Source organism: Emydura macquarii, unplaced genomic scaffold (genome assembly GCF_026122565.2).
Source record: "Emydura macquarii macquarii isolate MOO-44397 ecotype Brisbane River unplaced genomic scaffold, CSIRO-AGI_Emac_v2 contig_3390, whole genome shotgun sequence".
NCBI lineage: Eukaryota > Metazoa > Chordata > Testudines > Chelidae > Emydura > Emydura macquarii.
The window spans coordinates 4,034,407-4,059,784 of NW_027133527.1; positions in this window are offsets into that span (position 1 = coordinate 4,034,407).

Sequence of the window (25,378 nt, forward strand, 5' to 3'; positions counted from 1 at the left end):
ACCCTCTATTCAAATTTCAAAGAATAGACCATGAGTCCCAGAATAAAAACTAAAGGCATTTCCCCCTCCTACTCATCAATCCAGTCGTGGCACTGATGCCTGGTCCTTTATTGTATTTTGCCTGCACCACATACAAGTCAAAGGACCCATGTTACATATGCTGGTCATCCAGCCAGCTATAGTATCTGCTCTGGGTAGGCTGTGTTTTAGGAGCGCTGAGTGCACATTGTACAAGAGGAAGGATGGTCTAGTGATTAGGGCACTAGCCCAGTAGTTGGGAGACTTCAGTTCAGATCCCTGCTCTGTCACAGACTTCTGGTGTGATTTGGAGTGAGTCACTTAGCTGCTCTATGCCTCAGTCCTCTATCTGTACAAGGGGGAGAATAGCGCTGCCCCGCTTCACAGCAGGTTGTGAGGCTACATAGAGTTTTGTTTTGTTTTGTAAAACGGGTGAGGTGCTCGTATAACACGAGACATGTAAGTAGATTGGTTGTACACAAGCTGGAAAGCTGCTGCTTTCCTGGGCTCCCAGTAAAGAGAACATTTCATGGCAGACCATCTCCACGGATGGTTACTCACAGTTACAAAGGGACGCTGCAGAGGGCATCACGGTTTCCTCAGAAGCCAGCTTCCACATAACTGAGGTTTCATCTTTGTGTCCCACTCAGGTCCCCCACCCTGGATTTGCATGCCACTCAAGTGCCAGTCAGGACAATGAGAAATTGTTCGGGGACCACTTATTTATGCAGACTGGTAGCATATTTGTGGGCAGCTCCGTTTTCCTGCCCACTCCTCGGAGCAGAAATGTCACGCGTTCTGTTCTCCAGCGAGTGCAGAATTGGAGCTGGAAGGATAGTTAGCTACGGCCTGATTCTTTCCAGACCATAAGTGCCTCGATAATGTCAGGTCCAATTTCTTATTGCAAATGCGCAGAGACCCTAGAGTTTGTATTTATTTTATTCACGCTTCCGCTTTGCTCCACGTTGGCCGGTGGGTTGGTTTGTTTGTTCCCCTTACTTAGCATAAGAAGGAATAAGTCTAGAGCTTCCACAGGATCCTGTAAGGAATAAGGATTCCCACTGTCAAAAGGTGGTTCATATCTGCACTCTATGAACCAACAGGTTAGGCAAGATATAGCTCCTCTTTCTGCCTAAATGCATCACTATTATCTACTCTTTCCACTGTATTTACCAGCTCCAGGACCTCCCTGTGGCCTACATGCTCTCTCTGGGTGCTGGTTTACTGTGCTATTCCACCGGGCTTCACTGGAGTAATGCTTTCACCTCACTGGAGCGCCATAGTCATGTCGGTCCAAATCTTGCAGTCTACGTTATGCCCCTGGCTCCCAGGAATAGGAGCTCGGTGCTGGTTTGATGGATCCCGAGGATGGTCAGAGGAGTGGTCTATAAAGGGACAGCTACTCATGTGGTGTAAACCGGTTGAGTCACTGGAGCTAGGCTGCTTTACACCAGCTAAGGATATGCCTAAGGAGGGCGGAATCACTGCCCAATTTTTAAAATCTCAGGTGATTTATTCATTTAGTTTTGCTTTCCCTTAGCTCTTATTCCTTTCCTTTGCTCTCTCTCCTGGTCTCAAATCTTAGTGACTGCCTAGAGCTGCTTGTGAGGCCTGGGGAGTTAACCACGGTAAAGCGCGCCGTGATCCTGTGATGGGAGGCACCGTCTAAGTGGAAAGTATTATCATTTTATTCTTCTCTTGGCAGCTGCTGCCATCTGCTTACAGGGTGTCTTAATTCAGGGCACTGTATCAAATGAGAAAAGGCCCAACTGGGACAATGACTCAGTAGGAAAAGGACTCCACAAACCTCCATTGAGTTTTATTACCCTGAATCAGCACTAGCAGGAGAATCGCTGGTGCATTCTCTTCTTCTGGGGTTTGAGACATTCCCCCACAAATTAATAGTTACTGTTTCTGTAAAATAGAAAACAACTTCTGGCCCCAATGCCAGGAGCCACTGTGCATGACTCCCACCCAGCAGCCCTGCTGATTATTATATGCTGCACATGGTACAAGAAAAATGATGCCTTCAGCTTCCTGACAGGATGAGCGGATCCGTCACAGTGTGTCAAAAGCACTGAAGTTGTAACCGAGATTAGTAGGTGTCATCATCTTCACTATCAAACCATGATGGATGAGGTACTTCTTAGCAGAGTGACCTCAAGTCTTCTGGCCAGGCCAATTAAAGTTTAGGAGGAAGCACGATCCTAGGTGCAGAGGAGTAGTTAGTGGTTAAAAGCTGGGGTGGAGGGTGTTTTAGGGGGCTCAGGGTATCTGGATCATGTGCCCAGCTTTGTCACTGACTGAGCTTAGGTGAGTCACATGTAGCCAAATTTTCAAAAGTGGCTACTGAATTTAGGTGTTTCACTTTTCCAGTGGCCAACTTGAAAGAGCTGGGGCCTGATTTTCAAAGGTACTGAGCAGCTGCAGCTCCCCGTAATTTCACTTTGAGGTGTGGCTGCTCGGCCCCCACTGAAATCATTCTCAAATTGTCTCACGTCAGACACCCAAAAAGCACGGAGGCCCCCCCACCCGCCTGAAAATCAGTGGCCACTTTTAGAAGCTTGGGCCTGCCTTCCAGGAGTGCGCTGAAGCCAACTGGAGTCACCAGTGCTGAGCACCTTTGAAAATCAGGCTCTGAACTTTTTTTTTTGTGCTGGCTTCCTGTGTAAAATGGGGATAACACTTCCCCGCTTCACAGGGGTGTTAACGAGGAGTCTTTGTGCATTTAGGTTTGTTAAAGCACTCTGAGAGCCTGGCGTGGAAGTTGTTACACAAGGGATGGACGGACAAGGGGGCCTAAAGGCGCCAACTCTGGGGCTCAACCACCCACAGGAAAAAAAATACGGGGTGCTCAGCACCCATGAGCCACAACATGGGCGGTGGGGTACGACACACCTCCTTCTTCCCCGAGAAGTTGGGGAGCCACTGGCGACGGACTGGGGCCCTGCCCGCACTCCACCCCAAGGCCCCGCTTGATCCCTTTCCCCCCATGGACCTGCCACACTGCACCTCTTCCTTCCCCCACTCCACCTCTTCCCCTGAAGCCCCCCCCCCCCCTCCCCCGCACTCCCCGGCAAAACCACTGGCAAAACCCACTGGCAAAACTTAGCACCTGTCCTAGCTTTGAATTTCTTTTCCTGCTATTGGCTTGTAGCTATCTCGGGCCATGATTCCAGAGCTCAGGGTGCTGGTAAAAGAAACGAAGCAGTAGGGGCCACATTCTGCCCCATTACACCAGCGTAACTCCATTGACATCTTTGGATCCCCTCTGGATTTACAGTGCTGGAAACTGAGAGCACATTTTTTTTTTTCCCCCCAGAGGGCTCAAACGCAGCCTCCCCTCCTGAAAAAGCAAGTCAAAATGGTTCTTCTTGTTCCTCAGAGCCAAGAGAAATACCATGCGACTTCAGGCCACGCCTCATGCAACCAATACAAAATTTGTAATGCGCCGTGACATTTTTGTGGACAATTATACAGCAGGGAAAAAACAGTCAGGCCCAGCTTTGATTAAAATGCCCTGTGGCGTACACACACAAAAATCACAGGCAAGATTGGGCCCTGTAGGCAGTATTTCAGGCCTAAGCTTCATTTTGCATCAAATATTTCATGCAGCACCAAAAAGTCCTGTAATTTCTCAAATTTTGAGGCAGTAGAAATTGGGGTGTGGGACTGTTCCACGGTCAAAAAGTAGCCATGATTAAAATGGAAAGGCAGGCACCCATGGGAAGTCAAGTCTATTGCGGTAACTGGCGTGTAGTAATAAAATAGGAGTGGAAGGGTTAACAAAGGGTGAGGATACAACCTTTCCAGCACCGCCTTCTTTAACCCCCAGCTCACTGCCCTCAAGTGAACAACAATAGCTTGCTGTGCTGTTATCAATGTAGTCCCTACAGGTCCTCATCGTGGACCGGGAGCCCATTGTTCTAGGCCCTGTACAAACACACAACAAAAGGTCTGTCCCTGGCCCAAACGACTTTATCCCTGCTGGGCGTCCCATCTCACAAAAGATTCAGGGCAACTGAAAAAGTTTCAGAGAAGGGTAACAAAGGTGATGAAGGATATGGAACGGCTTCCTTAGGAGGAGAGACTGAAAAGATTGGGGCTGGTCATCTTAGAAGAAAGACAACTGAGGGTGGCTATGATAGATGTCTACATAATCGTGAAACGTGTGGAAAAAGTGAATAGGGAATTGCTATTGACCCTTTCCCACAATACAAAAAACAGGGGTCACCCACTGGAAATAATAAGCAGCAAGTTCAGAACGGGCAAGAGGAAGTACTTTTTCACCCAACGCACAATTAACCTGCAGAACTCATTGCCCTGGGATTTTGGAATGGCCAAAAGTATAATTGGGTACGAAAAAGAATTAGATACGTTCATGGAGGATAGGGTCATCAATGGCCATTACCCGAGATGGCTGAGGATATAACCTCATTCTCGGGGAGACCCTAACCTCTGGCTGCTGGAATACAGGAGGGGAAGACAGGGCTGGATTACTCCAACTACCTTGTTCTGTACCCTCCCCCTGAAGCTCTGGTATTGGCCACTGTGGGAGACAGGATACTGGACTAGATGAACTGTTGGTCTGACCAGTATGGTTGTCCTTATGAATTTTTGTGTGTTCCTTTTGATTAAAATAATAAAAAAGATGCCAACACCAGGCTCTCCGCACCCTGGAATCTTAGGGGATGAATGCATCTCGTTGACGAGGCCTCCGAGCTGACGTTAGCGTCTGAAGTTCATTCCAGCACCAGCTTTGGGACTATATTCTGGCTTTGCAGAGGACAATGGCACCAGGTCTCAGCTGGAGGCCATCCTCCATGCACTGCACGCAGGCAGACTGTGCCCAGGCAGGGCATCATCTCAAACAGGCTCAGCTGTTGCTTCATCTTCCTGAAGTTTAATGCAGGCTTGCTCGGCGTGCTGGCTTCGGTTCACCAGCTTTGGTCCAGGGGAGGACGGGCCAAATCTACTGGTGCTTATTACTCCCCTGGAGGACTAGGAGAGGGGCCAGGCATCACAGAGCCCTCTCACCCACAGCTTCTTTCATGCCCAAGCGGCGTCAGTCATAATCGGTTTCTTGGATTTGATTCAAAGCCAACATGTAGAGCCAGGTCTGGTGGGGGAGACGCCGGTCTTCTTCCTAAATGGACTCAGCCCAAGCCTTTCCCATCAGTTTCCATCTGCACTGTGCTACTAGGAACATAAAAGAAATATTTCTGTCCAGTTAAGTCTGTCCATCTACATAGTCCAAAGGAAGGATGTGCTTTTCCTCTGATCGCGGGTCGAGGCTGCAAAAGAGTCCAGCTCATTAGCAAGCAATAAGCAAAACATTTCCATAATTGCCTGCCCCCTAAGCGTCCCATCTCCTCGATGTATGAGTGGGGCAGGGGTGTGGTGTTAGCCCCACTGTGCTGTGGTTATGCATGTTATACATCTCTTTGTCAATGCAAGTTTTTGGCACACAAGCCTCTCTTTTGACAGACAGTTTTGGCAAAAGGGAGGGGATGGAAGCGGAGGTTTTTTTGTTTTGTTTTTTTCAAAGCTTTCCTTGGTGTCTGTGGGTTTCTACAAAAAGAAACCACCCCAACTTAACAGCTTTATCAATCTGAGAGCAGAGTTTGCCAGAAGGAGGATGGGGAACATTTGCCAAATTATTTGTTGTCATTAAAATAAATTAGGTATCAAGTTATAAAACAATAGCCTGGTGACAGAAAGCTGGAAAGCAAGACCGGTCCTAATCAGCGGTAAGCATGCTGCGTGTTCTGAAGCCTCAGCACGACGCTGTGAAAGGATCCTTAGCCGGGTGGGGGAAGATGAGAATCTGCAATCCATCTGCTGGCCCGGATGGCAGGGAAATTAACTCCAAGGGATTAGTTATTAACATTTTTAAAAGGCCGAGATATGGAACAGTCTTCTCTGAGGATCTCAAAGCACTTCACAAGTATGAATTATTATTTGTATTTCAGTAACGTTGAAAGACCCCATTGTGCTAGGCGCTGTACATACTCACAGCAAGGGTCTGTCAATGGCTATTAGCCAGGATAGGCAGGGATTGCTATTTGCCAGAGACTGGGAATGGCTGACGGGATGAATCATTTGCTGATTACCTGTTCTGTTCATTCCCTCTGAAACACCTGGCCACTGTTGGAAGAACAGGATACTGGGCTAGATGGACCATTGGTCTGACCCAGTATAGCCATTCTTATGTTCTTATGTCTACGCAGCAGCTGGGAATATGCTTCCCAGCATGGGTAAAAGTCATGTTTGAACGTGCTAAAGACTGCAATGTGGCCACGGTGGCGTGGGCTAGTGGCCAGGGTGGGGGGAGTTGCACTTGAGCAGCTAGCCTGAGCCCTGGCACGTCCTGCTGCAGCCACACACATATTTTTAGTGCGATAACAAAAGCAGAGCTGGCGTTGGGGCTGTCTCCCCACCCTGCGAAGCTCCCACCCCGCTGCTGTGTTGACATGTCATAAGAGTCAGTCCTACTCTGAAGAGATAGTCAGCTAGGCAGAGAAAAGATGGGGAAAGAGAAGTATTATTATCACCCTTTTACAAAAGGGAAACTAAGGCCTAGAGGGGATTAAGCGATTTATATGAGGTTGTAAGCTCCTTGGGGCAATGACTTTGTTCTGGGTTTGTACAGCACCTAGCACCCTGGGGCCCTAGTGCAGGACTGCGGTGTGTCTACACTGCACACTAAGCCCAGATCTGCGCACTCGGCGTTTCCAAGCCCGCACTTGTAAATCCAGGTTTACAATGCCCTGTGGGACACTCAGTTGCAGAACCCTGGTCTCACAGTTGTGCTAGCACATCCAGACTGCATTGCAGGCCCTCTGACTCCGGCCTATGGCTTGACCTACGTCTGCACTGCAAAACGACAGGGCTTGAACCAGAGTCAGAGCGGGACTCGGCCTCTGCCCTCCAACTGCTGGCTCCTGGGATCTGGGTGCTGAGTGCTTGCTGACCCCAGTCAGACTGATGTGTGTGGACGGAAGGGGGTGTGACAGGGTTCCCTTTCACCACCAATACAGCCTCCTCCCATCTAGGTCTGGGGCATCGAGTGTCCCCTTCGGTTCTCTGCTCCCTCTGCAATAGTCTCTCTCCTGGTAACTTGGCCCTCCAGCCAGCTCACCATTTAGTCCACCTCTTCCAGGGTTTCGAAGTCCAACAGTGGCTATACCAGTGGCTGGCAGGGGAAGCCAGGCCTACTTGATACCCCAGGTTCCGGCCCAGGGACCGTCCCGGTCCCTGTTGCTCTTTCCCTCGGCTCCTTCCTACCCAGCCTCTCTACCTTCCTTGCCTGTTCGTGTGTTTACCACTGGAGCTGACGCCACTTGCCATGGCTACTTCAAACCTCCTAGCCATTTACAGGCTTCCTACAGGTCAGGATCTCAGGGCTGCCTGCCCCCCCTAGACTTTCTCCTTGTCCCTGACGGTCTCCTTCTGCCCAGGGAAAGACTGTTGATTCCTTCCCCTGAAACCAACTCCTGCTCTCAGCCTCCTGGCTTTACAGTGTCACCCCAGTCCTTCCCCAGCTGGGTTTCACTCTTCATTCACCCTGGCCGACCCTCTTGCAGGTGACCTAATTGGCCGCTCAGGGCTGGTGTGGAGTGCAGCACCCAGGTTGAGAGTGAAGTGGAGTTCTGGCCCCTAGCTCCACCGCAGTACAAATAAAAAACAATCGTAATTCTCCCAGGGTCAGACAGGAAGTCTGTATAAATGAGTCTGGGTCTCCTGAGCCGTGACGATCGATTGCCTCCACCACCGAACTCTCCTCTTGCACGTCGTGTTTGGCCGCCCTGAAGCAGAGATGCTATTCTCCCTCAATTACAGATAAGGAAACTGAGGCACAGAGGTTATGAATGTCACCAAGCAAACACAAAACACCTAAGAATGATTTCTCTCCGGGCTAAGTATCTCCATCTAGCTATTTCACACCAACCCGTGAGAGGCCAGGTAATGTGGCAGCCTCTTGGCTCTGGAAACCCGAGTTCAAAATCCAGACCTCCGTCAAAGCTGAAAATAGATTGCAGAAAATCACAAAACAAATTTGTTGCTTGGGACAGGTGCCCTCTGCTACCCTAGAGACCCCGAGGGCTGGAATAGCAGGGAATGCTGCACAGCGACAGGTTTACATGGGCATGGCTGGGCGGGTGGAGAGGAGTAGGTCTGGGATAGCGGTGTGGTGGTGTCAGGTGAATGTGGCTCTAGGTCTGAGCTGAGAGGGTGGACAGAGAAGGTCAGAACAGGCTAGCAAAGGATGTATGGGTCCAGACGGAGGCGAACAAGCGGAGAGCTAGAGGAGCGGGTATCACGGGAGCAGCCGGTGGATTGTTTCATGTCAGGAAGACATGAGCGAGACGGTGGGGGAGGCGATACCTTTTATTGAACCAGCTTCCATTGGTGAGAGAAACAAGCTTTCGAGCTACACAGAGCTCTTCTTCAGGACCTCGCCAATATCCTGGGTCCAAGGTGGCTACAGCAGTGCTGCAAACCAGAAAGGAGGACATAGGTACAGTTAATAAAGGCATGCACGGGCACCTCCCACAGCGCCTGCCTGGACAGTCTCAGGCGACAGCCAGTCTGATCTGGCCTCCACTCTTACCAGTCCTTCATTCATGCCCAAATCTTAAAGCCACGGTTGGCTCCTTAAGCACTTAACCCCGTGAGGTGCTGAGCTTCCTTGACACCCACGGAGGAAAACTCAGCCCTTTGCCAGATCACGTCCTCAGCTTCCCCTTAAGAGATCTCCTCCCCACCCAGCTTCAGCAAGGCAGCTGGCATGTGGCACAGACGGATTAGCCGTGGCGCGCGCACAGCTGTGCGTATCCGACACACAGAGGTTGGATTGGAGACTTGCTGGATGGGCGGATTCCCTGCGAAGGAGGGGGGAGGGGGGAGAGGACACCCGCCGTTGTTGCACAGAGAGTTTGCTGTGTCCACCGGCACTAATTACACTAATAATCCTCCTCCACAACAGGCTCAGTGTTGGAATCTGAGGCGCGCACACACAGCTCCCCCCCCCCCCAGCTCCCCGGGGACCCTCCCCACTGATTCTGAGTCACGGTGGGATTCTCTGCCCTTCTCCACAACTGGATGCTGCCTCTGGGGAGGGGATTATTTAGGGTGGGTGGAGGGGAGGGCACAGGTGGTGCCACCAGCTGCGAGGGGTTTTTTATTTCCTGTTGACTCGACAACCGCTCGTGGTGATTGCACAGGAAAATAGGAACGGCTGGAGCGTGCACCAAGGGATGAAGGAACTGGCTTCCTCAGCGCTGATGCCTGGGCTCCATTTCAGCAGCTGCACATTCTGCAGTGAGAGTGACGATGCAGGAGTAACAGCCACAGGGCCTGGTTTGGGTTTCCCAGAAGCAAGACGCACTGTGACGACAGCATCTTCCTTTCACCGTTCTCCTGGGATTTCTCTCTTCTTTGAACTAGACTTCTAGGGCCAGATCCCCCAGCCGATCTCCGTCAATCTCATTGGTGCGACGGATCCGTTTTGCTGCTCTCCTGCCCTGCAGCTACCTCCATATTTTTGCATGTCTTCCAACTGGTACTTTGGGAACAATATTGGAGCTCTGGAAATGCTGAGTGGTTGGCCACGGGCGATGTCATCATTAGAAGCATCCCCACTTTGCCAACTTCATATGCAATGCATCAGGATGGATATGAGTGAGAGCTTTCGTTTGCTTTTTGCCAGCAACATCAAGTATTTGAGGGGAATAGGACTGGCATTCCTCAAGTTAAAAGATAAGTAACTTTAGGGCAGACCCCATGGACTGTACAAATAACAACCGTGACACGAACTTTAAGTGCCCACACTCGCTGAACAATTGTTATTATTTATATCGTCGTAGCTCCTAGGAGCCCTAGTTATTAACCAGGGCCCTGTTGTGCTAGGTGCTGTACAATCACAGAATAAACAGACGGTCCTTGCCTCAGAGAGTTTACAACCCAAGTGACAATGCATTTCATTTAGACTTACTCATCTAGTCTTACGCACTAAATAAAAAGAGTTGATTGTTAAAATTATATTTGAGCTTCTTCAGGAATGTTCTATCTTATTCTGTACATGTTGCTGCAAACTCCTGAAATAGATTGTCTATCTGGATACTTAAGTCGCCCTATCACAATAGTATCTGAGCACATCTCAGCCTGTAATTTCACTTCCACAGCACCCCTGTGACGGAGGGCAGTCCTGTTAGCACCATTTTACAGAGGGGAAACTAAGGCACGGAGGGACATGGCCAAGGTCACAAAGCGAGTCTGTGACACAGCCAGGAACATCATCCTGGATTTCTGGGTCCTAGGTCCAGCGGCTTCCCCGTAGGATCACCCAGCCCATCACATTCCATCTCAGTTGCAGAGAACCGGTGATGCAGTTTGTATGACTTTCTGAGGACTCTCAGGTCTGTCGACATCCATTGTACCCTCCCACTGCTGCTATGGGCTACCTGGTATGTACATGGATATATCCCCATCCAGAAGTTTATATCTAGGAGAGTCCTTTTAAAATGCAACCAAAAATAACCTCCAGTCCAGACACCATTAGTCTAAGAGGCAGAGGCCGAAACTCCATTTAACAGCAAAAAAGCTCAATTTCCAACATCCACCAATTAGGTATTGCTCATTGACTCCAAGACGGTCAAGTGACTAGCACCCGACATAAGACACCTGAAAGGGGCCTGATTTCCAGAGGGCGGGTGCTCAGCTCTTTCTGAAAATCAGAGGTGTTTCTACTTGGATACATGAAAATGGATCATGAGCCGTTTTTGAAAACCTCAGCCTTCTGGCGCAAAGTAGCTGTCGCTGAATTCAATAGAAAGAACCCGGCTGACTTCAGTGGGAGTTGGAAACCTTAAAGAGTTAAAGAAGATAGCGTTTAATTTGTGCGTGATACCTAAAATATCTCCAGCTCTGCTGAGCTCCTGTTCAATGGAAGATCTCAATGCAATGCAAGCGGTTCTCCTCTCAGACAGCTTTGGCTTTCCTTTCCACAAATGCGTAAGTGTTTACACTGTGCAGAGAGTAGAACCAGTGGTAATCACCATGCTGACTTGTCTCGGAGTCAGAGCTGTGTACTGTGTGCCTTGGTTATATATAGTAAACTACAGCCTTGAAAATGGACTATTTCTCTTGGAAGGGTGTGGGTACAGTTGTAACATACACCCTTGGAGGGACTGAATTATATAACTCTACTGGAGCATGGCACCATGTCCAAACAGTTGTCTGGCAAGGGGATTTCTGGCAGAAAGTCTCACCACCCGGCATATGGAAATGTTGGCTTCCTACACACACACACACACACATATATACAATTATTCCTAACACATGCAATTTGAAATTGAAGCCAACATTAGAAGACAACTAGCACTTTTGGTTTATTAGCTGGAGCTCCTCCAGTATGAATCCCAAAGACTTAGAATCATAGAATAGAATCATAGAGTTGGAAGGGACCTCAGGAGGTCATCTAGTCCAACCCCCTGTTCAAAGCAGGACTAACCAGGACTAACCTCAGCTAAATAATCCCAGTCAGGGCTTTGTCAAGCCGCAGTTTAAAAACCTTGTGAAATTTCTCTTTGAGGCAGAGCATCTGTGAAATTGGATCTGATCTGGAGCAGTGAAAAATTTTTAGAAACCAGCTCCAAACCTTGCCTGCATTTCAGATTTGGTCTTACAGGCACGTTCAGTCGAAATGGTCCCTAAAGCCCGTGAGCGTTTTCAGCCATTTGAGTGAAGCTGAGTCAATGTGTTGGTTTTGCATTGGAATCGTGGCGTTGTTTTTGTTTTTCCACGGGATCCATCGACGCACATTCCATCGCCATGGTATCTGCAGTGTAGTCAGCTGTCACTTCCATGATTTCTCAGTCTAGGCAAAGACTTAAAGACACCCTGGATGGCGAAAATAGGCAGAACAGACTGTGTGCAAGTGGTCCAGGAGCTAGGGAGCCAGAGAGCATTTCACGCTTTATGTGCGCATAGCAGTCTCAATAAACTGTCCTCAGTGCAAGAGAAGAATGGGCAAGTCTGTCCCATTCCATGCCATTCCCTTCTGCATACACAGAGGAAAGAGTTCAAGCGCAACACATACAGCTGTGATTTACGCATCAAGCAGCACATCTTATCAGCGCAAAAGGGGAGGCTGAGATTGACAGCTTAGCTTTTGCAAATATTACAACACTGTCCAATTGCCTAAGACACTACTACAGCAACCCCCTAGGAGCGGGACACCCACATGTGCCGTAGCTTAAAAAGCTTACCACAGTATTGGCAGTAGCGTAGGACCCGTTGTGCATATCATACTGCAGGGCTTGGGCATCAAGATTTTGTGATTGCCAGGACTTTGCAGATGGGGATTTGGGGTTCTTTGCAGTAATTTGAGCAGCTCCCTTGGGACGCAACACTTCACGGGCCTGGAACTAAAGATGGGCAGCCACTGTGACATGTTTGGAAGTTCAGTTCAGATAATCACCCACAAAACTCCGATGCTTATCTGAACTCCCCCAAGCGTCTTTGAGTCTGCAAAGCTGGGGAGGGAACAGGCTTCCCTAGGGTGTTCCCAGACTTCCTCTGGTGGTTTCAACCCGAACCGAAGATACAGAAAAACGTTGACGGGATTGGGGGGGGAGGAGAAATTTCATCCAACAGTTTGTAACCTCAAGAAGTTTTCGGTTTTAATTCTGGATTAAGATTCATATTGGTTCTTCTTTTATCCAAAGCTCTTTTCTTTTCCATATCCATAATCAGAACCTGATGATGTGAGTCATTTCACAAGGAGTCCGCCATTTGCAACACCGTGATAGAATTGCACAGAAGTTTTTGCTTTAACTGAGTTTTTCCTACCAGTGTACCACACACCAGCAGTGAAAGGGGTTCACATGGGTCTGAGCGGCCAATTAAGCTACCTTGCTGCATCTGGAGAGTGAACCAGGCTTAACCAAAGATGAAGCCCAGCTGGGGAAGGAGCTATGCAATGATGAGAAAGAAAAGATCAGATTAAAAGGGGGCTGTAGGGAGCAGGTCTGCAGTCATGCTCTGGAGATAGAGAGTGAAGAGGGAGCCCAGGAAGATAACTGGCCATGGGATCCTGTCCTGGGTAGTGAAATCTAGTAAGAGGCCAGGAGCCATTGAGGTAGAGCAAGCACTGGTGGCAAGCCCTAATAATAGGACAGAATCTGGGGCTTCCAGAGAGAGAGTCCTGGAAGGTGCTCAGCTGAGGAACAGAGAGAGATGACTGGCAGAGCTCGAGAAGGGCAGAAGTGGGGTTGTTTGTACCGTTAGATTGGGAGCTGGCTGAGTGATTCCAGGAGAAGGCCTGGCCCTGAAAAAGGGAGAACCTAGGGAGGAGGTGGGGAGAAGGCCTGATGAAAATGATGGCTGGAAGAAGTCTAGGGAGACAGCAGCGAGAAACCAAACACGGCAGACCTTGGCTACTGGTTACAGGGTCCCTGGACTGGAAGCCAGCTACTGCGTGAGCTGGGGTGCCCGTACCAGGCACTGGGGAAGGTGGCAGGATGAGAAGGGAATACGGACAAGGGAAAACCCCGAGGGAAGGGTGTGGGGCCCACCGGGACCAGAACTGAGGTCCAAAACCTTTTGGAAGGACGTTGGACTGTTGCCTTTTCTGTTACTCTGGGAGGGTTGGGATTAAAAAGTGACCTGTCAGAGGTGGAAGAACACTGCAGAGCTGGAGTAGCCATCAGCAGGGGGGACGCTAGCGTGAAAACAGCTGTTAGGCCACCCCCGGCCAGGAGGCGCGCACCAGCAATAAATCCTCCCCTCTGCACAGTGCAAGTAAAAGTGTGAAAAGACGGGAATTCATTAAACAAGATATAACAATAGGTACCATAGGTAATTCGTTCATGAGTAAAGAATGAATGTACAGTGATGGGCGGGGGGGAAACGTCCCCAAGACTGAAGATTTCTTTGCAAGTCCCAGATGTGATTCCACGCGCTGACCTTCAGGATTTTTAGCAATGCATAAGACATGTGACAGGTTCCTCAAAGAGGCACTTTAGTGATAGATCAGCCAAGCAGTATCATTCTCCTGACTGATCAGTACCAGACGTTAGTGACACTGGTGCTTTGCTGGCATGTAACTTGGAAAAGTGGGCGAGCTGGGATTCTCCTAGAACATTTGGGATTGTTTCCTTGTATCTTTCTATTAATACAAATCAGGTGGCAATTATTTCAAGAGCAAAGGACCTTGGGCAAGTCACTTCATCACTCTGTGACTCAGTTTCCCTCTTTGTTAAGGGGGGGTGATGATACTGACCTCCTTTGCCACATGCTTTGAGATCGACTGATGAAAAGCTCTGTATAAGAGGTAGGTGATGGTGGTGATAGTTACTCTGCCCATTTACTTTGCTTCCCATGAGCCTTCACAAATTTCTTATATTTCTTTGTTCTTGACATCAGTGGAGTTTATGAAGCTGGGATTCATAAATGGATTGGAAAGATTGGCACTTCTGTTAGATATCAGGCCACTTCTGCTCTGTATAGAAGCATTTGTAAAGCTGCTCTTGTTGGGTACAATTAAGCCACTGAGCGCTCACACAGCGGCAAGATGGGGCAACGGTTAAGGGGAGAAGGCAAATGAATGCTTCTCTGCAGAGAGGATCTTGGCATTTGGAAACGGTTCGAAGTGTTTGGGTTTTTTTCCCCTCAGTCAATTTCTGTGGAATGCTCGCAGGAGACAGGAATGTTGGTTTCGCTGCTGCTCTTCCCCAGCATGCAATGGCATTTGGATAAATTACCCACGCAGCACTTTTTTTGTTCTTCCCATAGCTCTTCATTCTTTTTATAGCTGGGTTTTGCTCGGAGTTGGCCAGCAGTTTGGGTTAGAAGGAAGAAGCAGAGCCTTTCCTATGGGGCCACATCCCATGGTGACTAGCAATTGCACTCCTGTTAGCATTTATCAGTTTGCTTTTATATCAGGTCTATCAAGTCCTCATGGTTCCACGATTATCCACGTACCCTTTGCAGACCCTGGAACAGAATGTGCTCCAGGTTGCATGTTGGGGCATCGCTGGGATGTGCAGCTAGTCTTGGCTAGTGGACAGTGAACTAGAAAGTGAAGCTGCTACAATCATCTGGGGTGCTGACAAGCCGCTGGATAGCCCAAGAATGTGGGGTGAGCAAAGGTGGCTGAAATCCCAGGCACAGGAATGGAGAACAGCAGCCCTTGTTTCATTGCTCTCAGACCTGATCCAGACCATTGGGTTTAAATGTGGGTTTATTCTTCCTGTTGGCAGGCGAAGATTCACCCGTGTGCTACCTCCTTGGTTCTGGGTGGCAGAAACACAGCAGAGGGCTAGTGTCTCATCTGGTGTGTCTCCATTGAAGTCAATAGACCTGTGTTGATTGGTACCAGCAGAGGATCCTCTGGCCCTCTCTCTAGAAACCCCAGGGAAAATATTAGTGATGGACACCCCTGTTTTGGGTTGGTTAAGCAACTAAAAGTTTGGATTTTTAGCCAAAGGGCAGCCCCAATTTCCAAAGCCGTTGTCTCTTCAGAGCAGAGTGGGACAGCTTCCAATAAGAGAGAGAGGGGTAGTCCCTGGTACCTCTTGTTCCAAGTGGGGTGGTTTTTAAAGGCCTGACCTAATGTAAACCCCAAAGATTCCACTGCCCTTAGTCCTGGAAAGCTGTGCCGTTTCTGGAGACCCCTCGGAGAACCAAAGTTCCTTCCCATTGTACATTTGAATTTCATTTGCATTAGTCCCAAGAACTCAAGGAAAGGAGAAAAGAGCTAATAAATGCTTCTCTCCTTCTAAAAAAAAAAAAAGTTGCTTGGGGTGGGAGAAGTGGAGGGAAGGCGCCTGTAACAATGGATTTTGATTTTGCAAGTCTCTACATTTTCTCCCCCACCGAGCACACGTGAAAGGCAGGAGCTTAACACCCTCGGTGCCCTCAAAGCACACACCCGGCTTCCCTCTAGCCGCAGCAATAGAAGTCCAGCCGCAAATCAAAGCCTAAACTTGCTGAGACTTCAAAACAGCTCCTCGCTTGGGAGCTCAGCCCGAACTCAGCTCAGCAGCGTGGCATGCAGTGGCCAGGTGTGAAAGGCTTTGCCTGCTGCCAGCATAAACCTCAGCAGGAGGCCGCCCCGAGCTGCTTGTCAGTGGCCTGCAGCCATCAGACACGTGAGTTTACCCCTGCAGAAGGCTCAGAACCGGAGCTCAGCACCCCAGCACCACGTCCCCTGCTCCCATTCGCCTCCCACCTGGAGGAGCTCAGTAATACCCCTGCTCTCTGCTGACCCAGGAGGGCCTTCCAGTCCAGCGTCTCCAAGCGCTTTGCAAGCATGGAGGGGTTATCCCTGGGGAAAAATTAGGCAAAGGGAGATGAAGTAACCGGCCTGACTTAGCGGAGGAGGTAGGAAGAGAGCAGGGCTCCTCTGTCCCATCTCTGAGTCAGATCTGATGTCTATTGAAGTGAAGGGGAGTCTTCCATTAGGTGTTAGATCGGGCCCTTCGTGCATTAACTACAAGATCATCCTGCCTCGTTTAAAGGCTACAAATTATCTTGTGGCCAGGTTAACGAAACAGATCAGGGGGAGAGCATGCAGTGAACAAAAGGCTCCATTCTTTCATCCCAAATCTGCCCTTTCAGCTGTTGGCCTGCTGGGCGTTCCATGACCACTTGGCTCATGTCTCTTTCCAGCAAGGTATCATCCCCTCTGGTGGAGCCGTGTAATACCTCTTCCTGCCTCGCATATGCTGCCAAAATCTATCCAGTTCTCAGGGGAGGGAGTCAGTGATTCTCTCTTTCCTGATGGTCACCAGGCTACTTACGGTGAGCACGTTCTTGCCTGGTTGATGTCAGTCAGCCAGCGAAGCGTCTTAATGGGACACTGTGCCTGAAGAAATAGCTCCTCTCTGATATACTGGTTTTATACTTCTACTGGTTTTTTGGGCCAAAAAACTTTGACGGCAGCCCAGTGCAGTGGGTAAGGCAGTGAACTGGTAATAAAGAGACAGGGGTTCTATGCCCAGTTCTGCAATTTGACTATAGGGAAGTTGCCTCATTGTTCTAGTCTTTAGTTTAAAACTGAGATAATAAATCATTCCTCTTTTTGAGATCTGTGGATGAAACAGGCTGTACAAGTGCTATCTGTTGTTTGATGATGTTTATATTAATCCCCTATTTGTGAAATAATACTTACCTGTTAGATGGCTAATAGGCTAATAACGTACATCAATTAAACTTTGCATTCCCCCTTGGGCAATCTGACACTGTGCTGATATGATTTGTTGCCCCCTATGCCCTCATCTCATGATTTGTTTGTGCCGCTAAACACACCTGAATCCACTGCTTATTAGCATTGCAAATGCTGAACATTTAATAGTGATGTCAGCCCAGTTCTACAGACTCTGAGTCATTGGGGCAGTTTTTATTATGGAGAGCAGTTATGCTAACGTCAGTGGAGCACCTCACATAAGTAAAGGTTGGCTGAGTTGGCCTCTTATGCAATAGAAAATAGGCTGCAACATGAATTCTGTTGGCCTCCGATATTCTCTGAGGGCTCCGCAGTTTGAACCCAGGGCTTAAGAGACTATATTACGTTTGGATTAAGAAGAAATATCTATAGCTAGAGTTAATGGATTCCAAAGTCATACGGAAGAATGTAGCTCACATTTAATTTTTGCATTTAAAGCTGCAAAGTCATTTTATAAGATTTCCAGATGATTTTACCTAATTGGGGAGGGGGCAGGGCAAAGAGAAATCTGTTGTTTTATTTAAAAAAAAAAAAAAAAAAAAAAAAAAATTCACCTGACTGCAAAACCAGCAGCACCAAATGAGACCACAGGGGTTGTAATTAAGGTAATTACAATAAATTAGGTCCCTCGCCCCCCTTCCCCTCCGCCCGCCCCTCTGCTCACATAATGGCAGGTCATTAAAGTTAATGGCTAGGATCACGTTTGTAACATGTCAGCAAAAAGTCATTGCAGCATCCTTCATCTGGGCTACTGTACTTAACATGCACGTTATTCTTTTTGTCTCTGTGGCGACATATGTTATGTTTACTTTCTCGCTTTTTTTCCCCCCTTTTAAATGTTACACCTGTTGGTCTGACTCAAAAGCAAACACTTTAAGGCACTAAAACTGGAAGGTTGGGATAGGAAAGACTTAAAATTCTTCTGGCATTTCTAAATCAGGGAGGAATTTTTGTTAGATCTAATCCCAGGGACAATCCAGGATGGAGTTTGATGTATGATATTCAGCAGAGCAAAGTGAAAACCAGCACGATTTGATATTGCCAGCACGCATGGATGTCTGCACCCTCTGTTGCCTCAGCCCATCCTTTATCCCATGACCTAGTTGTTGAGTCACTGTGATAATTAACTGGAAATAAATCTGCATTTCGGGTGCCATCATTTTAGAACTTTTCTCTCCCACAACATCCCGTCAGAGTGACTCACCCTCGCTTAAAAATAACTTGCCAGGTTGTTCAAAAGGAGTGGCAGATCGTTCACATTTTACAGAGACGTTGCCAGCAGCTTTTTAAGCCCAACATACAGGGAGTTGGTTGTGTTTGATTTGTTTTGTTTCTTTAATTAAGGAGGAAGGATTTGTCGAACCTACCATCCCAGTCCAGCAAATGCTCATCCACCTGCTTAGTGTTAGCCCTACTGACTGCAGTGGATTTCACATGTGCTAAATTAAACAGGAACATGCCTGCAGAACAAAACCAAACCATTTTATTTCCGTGTTCCCCTTTGCAGGGCTACGAACCCAAACACACCAGGAAGGTGCTTCTGCAGGACAGCCAGTCAGCGAAATTTCCCATTCTGCTAGGGTGTGCAGAGAGGGAGGGATGCTCTGAGGAGGGAAAGCTAACGGAGGAGATGGAAGTACACACCCAACCACGCTGGATCAGCACATCAGGAAGCATATTTGGGGTACTTACAAGGCCTCCAAGACCATGATATCTGAGCAGGTCACAATCTTTGGGGCATACTCACCTCTGCTCTGCGAGGCAAGGAAGCAGCATTGTCCTCCATTTACAGGTTGTTTCTCTGCCTCAGTTCCCCATAGGCCGATTCTTTTAAAAGCATGTAGGTGCCTAGGCGCCTAACTCCTATTGGGCACCTGAATGCCCTTAAAAATCCAGCCCTAAGTGATTTGCCCAAGGTTCTCCAGGAAGTAGGGATTTGAAGCTGGGTCCCTCAGGCTTTAGCTCAGCGTCCCACGTGCTGGCTTTTGTCCTTCCTTTCCGAAGCAACTCAGTTAAAGGAGGAGGCAGGCAAAGGATCCGAGGCAACGTCCAACCCCTCCCACTAGGGTCTATGAGCCAGTGTGGAGCTCTCTGGACATTGCAAAAGCTCTGGTTACCCTGAGCTGTCCAGAACCTCTGCGATGAGCTGCAGCCGGCTCCAACAACGAGGCAAACTCACACTGCCAGGGCTACCACGGCGCCAGGCAGCCAGCAGTGGAGTGCAGGGCAGCAGAGATTGCCCCCCTAGGCACTGGCAGATTCCAGTTTCTCTTGTGAGACTGCCAGTGCCCTCGGCTCCATGCCACGTCACGAGACACCTTTACAACAGCCCGGCTTGTGGCGCTTCTCTGGCTGGCGCTAGGCCGATGGGGTGAGCAGAGCGGGACCCGGAGGTTTCCCATTCGCCGGAGACTCCATCTCAGCTCAGGCTGTCAGACACGAATGGGGAGGAACATTCGGCTCGGCTCTCGCGTGACTGGAATCGCGTCTCCCGCCCCAACCCTGCCTGCCTACAAGGGCAGGGGAGGGCAGGGTCATGCGTGCGCGCACACAGAGCGACTCATTTGAGGCCTTTCTAGGACCCAGGGAACTGCGCAATCTTCTTACGTACCACTCAGGTCAATGACGTCTCTGCCGCCCTCTTATTGCTAGACTTCCTAAGAGGACACCCGTCCGTTACTCCTTTCGGCAAATGGATTTAACCCCTTTTTCTCAAATGGCAGAGGCCTGTGCATAGAACTTAGGCAGGGATCCCCGCTTCAGTTTTTGCTGATGGCTCAGCCACATTTGTTACAATTGTCCATCTCCCCTCTTGTCTGCTAATGAACCTCGTTTGCTACATCTGAACTGCGGCTTGTACCCTCCTAGGGGCAAGGAGGGCTCCTTTTCTAGCCCTCCTCTGGATCCTTGAGAAGAATAACTAATCCCAGTGACCCCACCAGAAGAATAGATAGAAATGAATATTGTTTTTGCCAACTTTCCTTGCTTCACAAGAGAAGCAGCAGTCCCGAAGGAAGTTCCAGGTTACAAACTACTCACCAGCTGTTAAATCATATCTCGTATCAGAATACCAACCAGAAAACAAAATCTTATTTTGCATTTGCTCCTGGAGGATGGGTCGCGTCTGTTTTCACTGAACTCATCGAGCACCCTCTCTTGACTGCTAAATCTGCTGGAGGCTGTTGAATGATACACACTTGATGTTATCCTCTGAGAAAATGTTCATTTCCCCATTTTGGTGCTGGAGTGTCTCTGAACTAGTCCAGCTGTTCGGGAGGCAAGGATCTTTAGGAATTATGTCATGCTCTGCTTTACCCCACTGAAGGATCAAAATCTGCAGCCACAGCCTGATATAAGAGCATGAGTGAAAAAGGGAGGACAACGCTGCTGTCTCTTAGGGAAGGCATGCGGCCAGTGTTTAGAGGAAGGTCATCAGAATTCCTCGATTTTCCGATCTCACCTCTGCAGCTGACATTCTGTTTTGGAGGGATCTTTTAATCTCTCTGTAGCTCACTTTAGCCATCTGAGCAATGCTTACCTGGCTCACCAAGGTGCTGACAATCACTTTAAAAAAAAAAAAGTTCATATTTTCATACCATCTAATCCAGTTACTCCCTGTGAATAATTGATGTCCAGTTTTCCAGGGATGCTCTCAGCTTAATTAGGTGACCCCAAATTTAAGTTTTTGTTTAAGAAAAGCACAACCATCTAATGCCCCTGTCTAATTTTACCAACCCTAAAATGAATGAGCTGTGAACATTTTAAAAGGAGACTTTAAACGTTCCCTCATGAGGTTAAAAAAACAAACACACCAGGGATCTAGTACTGAGGAGCTGAGCACGCACCTTACTACAAGAAGAAAATGAATGTAACCGGAGTAGTCGACCTCTGAAATGCAAAAGGTAAATGGGGTGTAGTTAGCTAGGTAAATGTTAGTTTACCTTTGGTTTCTGTGTACGGCACCTTTAAATCTCTAAAGATGCTCCCCTGAGTGAAGCAGTGATTTGGCTGGCAAAGCTCCAGAGTGAGTCAGAGGAGCGTCCCACAGGTGTGCGCTGCTGAATGGATGCTTTACTTTTGTTCTTTCTTGCTTTGCTCTCTCTAAGACAGGGGATAACAATGCCTCCTTTGCAGGGATATTTCAAGAGCCAACAGTTTGATCCCACACCCACTGACGTCAAGAGGAGCCTTTCTACCAGCTCCGATGGGTGCTGGATCAGGCTTTAGATGGCTGTGGTTTACAAGCTGCTCTGAGATGGAAGACACAAACTTCAAGTATTATCATCATTGGTGGGTTTTAACTTCTCTGAAGACACTGCATTCTTTCAGTCCACACAGGAAGCTGGGAGCCCAGCCCCATGCCGCTCTGCCTTTAACATTAATCTGTGTCATGGGGCAATTCATTATTTAATACGACCATTACTTATGACACTGAGTATAATCATCTCGTTGGCACCCTGTTCTCCCCTGCCTGCATGCACTGTCCACCTGTTCTCTGTCATCTTATACTTCGATCGTAAGTTCTTTGGCATAGGGACTTTTTGTTCTGTGCGTGTACAGCGCCTAGCACAATTGGGCCCAGACTGGGGCCACCACCAGTCGCTCTCATGATGCATCCAAATCATGTGTGTTGGAGGTGACAAAGCATTGCTTTTGTGAGTCTTTGTCGTAAGCATCAATGAATCGTCTATCACAAAGCCTGTCTCAGTAAAATAGTCATGTGCATTTGAGCCTTTTACCTTTTAATAGTTTTTCTTTTCTTTCCTTTTTCTTTTTTTCTTTTTTTTATTTAATTTACATTATTCTTCCTCTATGTAACTGCGCTCTTAGGAAGATTTTAATTACCTTCCCTTAAAGCCAAATGACAATGTAAGTAGAGCATGTCATTTGTAGCTAAAGTATCACTTGAAAATGCAAAAGCCCCTGGTTTTATCAGGCTTAAAAGCTTTCCTGGAATATGTTCAAAACCTGCTGACTGGGCAAGATTAAACATTGCAATGTTAAGTAAAAGATCTCCACATGTGGTATTCTTTTATTCCCCTGGGAGAGCAAGTTAAACTATGATGTGGTCATGTGGGGGGAGGGGTGTTTATTTTTATTTTTTTTCTTCCTCTTGCAACAAGGAAAGAGTTGGGGCTCTTGTGCTGGGGATTATAAAAAGTATGCAGACGTGTGAAGGAGTCAGAGCCACAAAGTGTTTGAAAGAGTTCCAGTGCTTATAAAGAAAGACGTGACAATGGAGGGGGGGCCACAGGTAATGGAGTCTATCAGAACACACTGCTAGAGCGTCTGATTAGTATGTTCGTGGCATATGCACACCCAAAATCAGATAAACGTAAAATATTTTTGCTTGAAGGTTGCCACGCAACACTTCTTTATTTCTGAGAATTCAGAATAACACACGAGAACTCAAAAGCAGAGAGAGAGAAAAATGGCTGCTCCCTAAAACAGAGGCACAGCTCACCCCACCTTGCATTAGTTTGGCTGTCCGCACACTGACTGTGATCACGCGCCTGGCTCCAGAACCCCTTAGCCTGCAAGCAAGACCAGGGAAACTCCTGAGCGTTTAAAGTGATATCTTACTCTTTGAGTACGGCTTTCAGTACACCGCAGCAATCGTAAGCAAGTGGCTCTTGGGATCATAGGTGGACATTTAACACTGTGACATGGTAACAGCTCGATGATATAAGGGCGCTAAGGAAAGCAAGTTGTCAGGGTGACTCACTTCACAGCGTCCACAACGGTGGTGGCGCAGGCACTGCAGCCTTTCCTGAATTGCTGGAACACGGAGAGACCGAATGGGAGGCAGGTTTCTGAGTGCTGGGATTATCTATCAATGAGAGTAACATGCACTTCTACAGCATGTTTCAGCTAGCGCTGCGCCTGATGGGTTGCACGGGTGTTTGGGCCCTGAGCCCTGAATTGTTGCCTTTGTGAAGAGAGTCATCTGCTTCTAATGACTTGTTTTTGTTTTGTTTTTGTTTTTTTGGGGGGGGAGGGAGGGGGAGAGACTTCCTGCTCCTGTTGTCTCCTGGAGTTGGGTGACCCCATGTTGGCGGACTGTTGGGTGCTCACCCCACCCATCCTGTATCTTCAAGGAGCCATCAGGCAGGGACACTAAAGTTCAAATCCCCAGGGCCTGCTGGGGAGATCAGGAAATGGATTTGCCCTTGTGCTCCTAAGAGCCCCTCACTGCCAGCTAGCAAAGGGTTCTCATTTCTGTAACAGCACCTCTGATGAGGCCTGACAAACTCATTACACCTAACACATGGCTGCCCTAGTAAGTCTCTATAAAGAATGTCATGTAAGGTATCAAATAAAAGCTTATCTCATTCTGGTCATCATAAGCATTGGGAGATGCATGTACAGGTGTCATGCAAGAAGTTAGGTGTGTGTACAAAGAATATGTTTAAACTCTGTAACCAGCCAGGGTGGATAAACAAGATTTTCCCAGGCAAAGGAACGTGGATTTTACCTGCCTGCCTCGAGCTCTGATGTAAAGTATCAGGATAATGGGAGTTTCATTTGCATCTGACGTCAACAGGAAAAGCAAGTTAACAGGAGGATAAGAAAAGCAACATGGCACCAGCACTCCAGAGAGCAAATAGCAGGAATGCATTTGAAAGCCTTCCTGGACTATAAGCAGAAGTCAAAAACCATTTTGTATCCATCACTGAGGGAGCGAAAAGGACAATGGTGTTGCACTGAGTTGGATTTGGGAGCTGGTGATGCTGAGAGGTTGTTTTAAGTGAGAAACTTCTCTTAGACAAACTTTAGCAAACTTAAACCTTAGGTTTTGTCTCTTAGAAGCGTGTTCTGCTTTTGTTGATTTGTAACCGTATCTGCTTCCACCATCCTTAGTAGCACTTAAATCTCTATCTTTATTAATAAAACTTCTTTGGCTCATCAGAAGTACATTTCAGAGCTGCCATGTGAAGCAAAGTGTGAATTCGTCCCTGAACCAAACAAGCTGGTGTGTGCTCTGTCTCTTTGGAGACAGCGCACTTGGTGATTTCTGGCAGCGTGCAGTCACAGGGGCTGGATATTCCAGGGGAACGGTCTTCCCAGGGGCTCGGGAACTGGGCTGCACCAAGTGTTACCTGCAAGGCAAAGTAAGGGCTGGCAGAGAGTTGGAGGAGATTGTTTCAGAGAAGGGACCCACAGTTTAACCCCAGCAAGTCCTTTTTGCTGAGGCAGGGGCGTTATACAGTGACCTACAGTTTTGTGCCCCCTGAGAAAGCATCACAGCCTTCTTCCCCCTTCCAGTCTGCACAGGGTGCTCCATGAAGCCCAGAAGCAAACAATGTAATGTCAGGTTAAACACCGGAGCTAGGAAACCAAAGTATCCTTCAAAAATCCAGGAAGGCAAATAGCTGGCCCCAGGGTATATCAGGGTATAGGAGATAGCCCTGATATACATACACACTCACACCTACAGACAGCAATTGTGTGGAGTTAGTTCTCATGGTGCTATTAGTAGTGGTAGCTATTTGTTGCATGCCAACAATGTCCTAGGTGCTATACAAGACACACAACAAAGGCAGTCTCTGTTCCAAAGAGTTCACTCTCTGAGCAAGACAGGAGTCCAAACAAGACTGACTATGTTTTTTTTCAAAATGAATATTATCATTGACTCCTTCTCCTGGGCAGAGGAGAACTTCTGACTGGAGGCCTATGCTTGTGAGATCAGCAGGTGAACTCTAAAGATCCAGGAAGTTTGGGTAGGTTGGATAACGCCCTGCAAGTCTCTCCTTCTGAGAGCCATAGCAAGAATTAGGGTGCAGAAATAAAAGAGAAACTGCGGAGTGTGGGGAAGATGATTTAACGTTTCCAGTCCGCCCATACAAAAAAGGTTCAGTGTGAATTTCCCTGAAGGCTGGAAGGAGGGGGACTTAATGATTTATGTGAACTGGTTTTCTTCTCCTTTAGTGCAGCAAGATGATTCTGATCTGCCAGATGAGAGTCCCTGAAAATGTTTGGAAAGGAGAATTCCGGGATTTTGAGGGGAAACAGTTGTGGGTTTAAAAGGCACATTGGACTTCCAGGTCTATCCAGATTGTCTCTGAAAACCTCCTCAGAGAGCTTGGATTACTCATTTTTAATAAGAACAGGAACCACCTGTCTACG